Below are 5,806 nucleotides of genomic sequence, written 5' to 3' on the forward strand. Positions count from 1 at the left end.
TTCAATTTGACTAACCCAGCTAACGCACTTTACACCAACCCCGGGGTCCCTTGGGCGGGAGTCACTCCTCCCCCCCAATCACTCATCGCACCATGCATTCCCCATTCGCTCCACACACACAGACCCGCTGGCCTCACTCACTCAACATGTCTCCACCTCACAACTTTTCAACACACACACCGCTGAACTCTGCCATCCTTCTAACTACCTCCCCTACCTAACTCGTGCTCCCACGTCGTCCCTTAAACTATAGCACGTTCCATTTAACACTACGTAGCTAAACTACGTCCCCTCTACACATTCACAAGTCTGTCACTGCTCTCAAATGTCCCAAAAATCACTTTCCCAACCTAAATCTCGCTACAATCCCTCTAACTCATCCATTCCACGGACTCCATGAGGACTTACCCCTGCCCCATGAAGTCGGTCTAGCTAAGCTAACCCTTCCCCCTAACTAGTTTCCATCCTGTGCCCTGGGAAGGGGGTCTTCCACCCCTTGCCCGGGAATCCTGTGCACCCGAAAGTGAGGCTTGCTTTTATTTTTTTTCACATGCGCAGCACCAGCGCGGCAACTCACAGCTCGCGCACTTTGCACCTGCCCGTGACGTCATGTAGCTGCACGTGTACCTCGTCCCTCCTTGGACGGTACCATCCGGCAGGGATACCCCTCCTGCCGGATTCCAACCCCGCGTGCAGCCATGACGTCACCGTGGGCATAAAAAAAACATAAGCCCCACGTCTCGAGGGGTTCCCCACGCGAATACATGTGCTCTGCCCGTTGGAGCTTAACACACACACGCCCGTGTGGAGAACCCGTCTGGTCCAAATCCGAAATCCTGCCTAAACTTTGTCCGTCCGCGGGATCGGCAAATCCACCGCGTGCGTTTCCGGACCGGGCTTCACTCTCGCAAGCTAGCACGTGGGGGCCTCGTGCGTTGCACAGCACGGACCTCGCGCTCGCTGCTGGGTGAACCCGGCGCGGTGCGCAAAACATCTACAGCCGCTACTCGGCTTTCTTTCCTCTGTCGCAGTCTCCGTCGCCATTCAACACACGCACTCCCGCGTGTTACGACGCTAACACACCTCACCATTAAACTCACACCGGGAGACGCGGCTGCATGTTCACACATGCCGACCGACATCTCCCTTACACACAGCGACCTTGCACACGCTGTCTCTCTCACACTCGGCCGCTCACTCACGCATGCCTTACCACTCACACACGCGGGGGCACTCGCCCGCGGTGCCTCACTCATACTGGCCGTTTCACTCACACACACGGCGACACTCACACACGGTGCCTCATCCACACACGGCATGCTGGGAAGCACGCCCTTTGGCACACTTGCCACTACACCACTCACACACGCGGGGGCACTCGCCCGCGGTGTCTCACTCACACATCGTGCCTCACTCACACACGCGGGGGCACTCGCCCGCGGTGTCTCACTCACACACGCGGGGGAACTCGCCCACGGTGTCTCACTCACACACGCGGGGGAACTCGCCCGCGGTGTCTCATCCATACTGGCGGTTTCATCCACACACGGGGACGCACTCACACCTTGCACCACACACACAGGGACAACCACACTGGGGATTCGTGTCCCCACAAGGGTCTCCGGGGCCTCTATACCCCCCCAAGCTCTCCGTGCACCTGTCCACAGCACTCCTCCCCTCGACCTCGCAAAGCACGACCGAACCCACCTGGTCGTGACCCGCTTCAAGGGGGAATACTCCCTCCCCTCGTTCCTGGAGGAGGCCATCCAACTGCTCGCAACGGGTCTCTACCCAGTCCACCAGCTCACCCCCATTGTCCTCCACTACCTCCGTGTGTGTGTGTGTGTGTGCGTCTCTATCCCCGTCTTCATCGTGTAGTCTTCCCTCTATCGTTCCCATCTCCCGTGTCTCTGCCAACTCGGTCACCTCTTCCCTTGTTATCTCCCTTGTCTCAACTATTATTTCCGTCTCTTCCCTTGTTATCTCCCTCGTGCACGTCTCCGTCACCTTTTCCGTCACGACCCTCGCCCAACACGTCTCCCGAATTACTTTGTCACCCGCCTCCACCGCGGGCCTGACAGCCGTTGCACTCCCTCCCAGCTCGTTCGCTCCCACACGTGGCGTCGCCATTTTGAGCTCCCCGGTTACTGCCTTCATGCCCGCCTGCAGGCTTCGGCCCATGTTCCGCGTCTCACCCCGCAGCTCTTTCATTCCTTCCTTCATTCCTTGCGCATTTGTTTCCATATTAGTTTTCATGCGTTTTATTTCGTTTGTGAATGTATCCATCTTCGTTTTCATTTCGTGCATGTCCCAACTGATTCCTGCCAGCATGGCGTATAGCTGGGCCATGTTGGGTGTGCTTGGGTGAGCCGATTCGGCAAGGATCGGGGGGTTTTGGTGGAGAGGGGGAGGGGAGGTGTCATACACCGCGGCCGCCGCCGCACCTATTTCTGGCTCTGGGTTCAGTTGGGGGAGTTCGTGTTCCTGCACAACCAACATTTCCTGCACGGGGTTTTCATCCTGGACCATGGATTCTACACATTCTAAATCCATTTCTAATACCCCCGGCTCCCGCTCGCCTTGAGATGCCATCTTATTTCTCGTAAAGGGTTAATTTGAATCGCTCGTAATTTGGAGGGAATCGGGGGTCGCTCCTCTCACCCCTGGACCGATTCCCGTGAATTTAGCTGGAGACAGGAGAGCCCGTTTTCCCGCTCTCCGATACCAGTGCCGCGAGGAGGGGGATGGGTTTGTATCCCACTCCTGACACCAGTGTTGCGGATTCGCGCCCGCCGGTGTGCTGGCGGCCACGTAACTCGAATCGCGGCACGTCGCCCACCGGACGGACAATCCCATCGTGACCCTCTCGGACTAACGCCGGGAACTAGTCACGGGTGGGCCTTTCGGCCTCACCACGATCGTGCCAATCGGTCCCCCGCGTGGGATAGGGTTGCTCGCCAAATTCGACCTACATAAGTACCCACACGGAGGGTAGACCGGGCGATCGCACCTCGCCGCAGGTCGACTTCGGACACGGGCCACTTTAAGCGACCCGTTCCGTACTATCGGGATAACCGAGCGGTGTTATCGTCAACCTCGACGGTTCGATTAATTATCGGGCGTTTTAGCCCACGACCAACCCTTTACGTGAAGTAAGATGGAGATTCAATAAAAGAAAAGACGAAGCGAAACAGGAGAAACAGTTCAACATAAAGCACATTTATTTCGCGGCAAACGGAAAGCACATATACAATTATACACCAAAAGCAAATGTAAAAGTAGAAGAAGCACAACAATTCTGCACAAAAAGCAAATGTAACAATGCAGATCTACTACCGACTACCGAGCACACGGCAACACTTATACAGTTTTACTCCACAGACGGCGCCGACAACACATATACTCAAAGCAGACGGGCCTGGGGCCGAGACCGCGTCGAGCCTACCCGTCTGGTGATGAGCCGCAAAATGGCGGCGGCGCCCTGACTCCGCGGGCCTCGCTAGCACTGCCTGGAATGGTGTGGGAACGGGGCCCCCTTCTCACACTATCTCAGCGCGGGGGGAAACAGGAGGGGTTGTTGATGCTCGGGGGAAAGAGGATATCTGCATGGCTTGGGTCCCGCGACGAGCGACTCCACTGCGACCTCGATCGCGTTACCGGCCTCCCCTCTCCGCAGCTCCCCGACTCTGACACGAGCGCCGACCTCCACAAAGATTCTTGGCTTCTCCAGCCTCTCCGGACCCCGACAGACACTCTCTCGACTGCCTTCGCCGCCGCCACAACTCTCCAACTCTCCCACTCTCCACTCTTCTCAACTCCGTCCAACTGCTAACTCTTCCCAACTGCCTTCGCCGCGCCACAACTCTCCAACTGCGCTACTCCCTCCAACTGCTCAACTCCGTCCAACTGCCTTCGCCGCCCTTCTCAACTCAACTCCAACTGCCTTCGCCGCCGCCACAACTCTCCAACTCTCCACTCTTCTCAACTCCGTCCAACTGCTTCTTCTCAACTCTTTTCTCTCCTCATTCAGAGACTCCCTCAACAACTCCTTTTCGGTGAGCGAACGCGGCCCTTTATAGCCCCCGGGGCTTCGCTCCTTCACCTTCGACCCTTCACCTCTGGCTGGCTCCCCATTGTACAGAGGAAAAGTGGGCGTGAATGATTCTTGATCCGATTTCTTGGAAAGGCTGGTGTTTTTGCACCCGCTGCTCGGTGCGCGCCTGTATGAGTCCAGGATCGGTGCCCACAAGCGGCGCGGGAATGGCAGTGATGCGATGGTTGCGAGAGCGAGATGTGACAGCAAGGGTCGTGGCTGTTGTTGTGAAGCGGCGTTGCGGTTGGTGGTTGTTGTGTGATGGCTGTTGAGACGTGGTTGTGGTGGTTGTAATGGCGGCTGGTCCAAAATAAAGATAATAAAAGAAAAACGGCTATCTAAAAGGGTCGCAGCCCGAATGAATGACATTTATTCCCTCTAAACAACGGGTTTGGGCCTAACTACACATACACTTACAGAGATATCTCACCTACGAGACCTGAATGGTGTTTTGCGAATTTCGTCAACCACAACAATATATATATATATATATATATATATATATATATATATATATATATATATATATATATATATATATACATACACATATATATATATATATATATATATATATATATATATATATATATATATATATATATATATATATACATACATATACACAAACTTTCATGTTATATATATACATATATATATATATATATATATATATATATATATATATATATATATATATATATATATATATATATATATACATTCATGTTCTTCTTTCGGCTGCTCCCGTTAGGGGTCGCCACAGCGGATCATCCGTTAAGATCCGCATACTGGTTTGGCATAGGTTTTACGCCAGATGCCCTTCCTGACGCAACCCTGGTCGCCTCTTACGACAAAGGGAATAAGGATTGGGTTTCGCCATGATTCCAGGCTACCCTACACCCTCTCATAGCACGGCCCAGCGCAGAGCACCGATCCTCAAGCGATCCTCCAAGTAGCCGGATTACAGGTGCACGCCACTACGCCCGGTTTTATACATTCATACATATATATATATATATATATATATATATATATATATATATATATATATATATATATATATATATATACACATACATACCGGGCGTAGTGGTGTGCGCCTGTAATCCGACAACTTGGAGGCTTGGGTTGGAGGATCGCTTGAGGACAGGAGCTCTGCTCTGCACTGGGCCTTGCTACGAGAGGGCGTAGGGCAGCCCGGAATCATGGTGAAACCCAATCCTTATCCCTGTGTCGTAAGAGGCAACCAGGGTTGCGTCAGGAAGGGCATCCGGCGTAAAACCTATGCCAAATCAGTATGCGGATTGATCCGCTGTGGCAACCTTGAACGGGAGCAGCCGAAAGAAGAAGATACATACGTGTGTGTGTGTGTGTGTGTGTGAGTGTGTGTGTGTGTGTATATACACACATACATACACACAAACAAACACACACACACACACACACACACACACACACACACACACACACACACACACACACACACACACACACACACACACACACACACACACACACACACACACACACACCCTGGTGTTGGCGCAGTGGTTAGCGCAGCAGCTTGGGATCCAAAAGGTCCTGAGTTCAAGCCCCGTAGGGCCACTGAATTAATACACCAGGGGGTTGACTCAGCCTGCCATCCTTCCGAGGTCGGCGAAATGAGTACCAGTATACTGGGCCAGTGTATACCCCAGTTAAAATAGGTGT

Source organism: Eptatretus burgeri, chromosome 1, assembly GCF_056783735.1.
Source record: "Eptatretus burgeri isolate ZD-2024b chromosome 1, Ebu_testis_v1, whole genome shotgun sequence".
Taxonomy (NCBI): domain Eukaryota; kingdom Metazoa; phylum Chordata; class Myxini; order Myxiniformes; family Myxinidae; genus Eptatretus; species Eptatretus burgeri.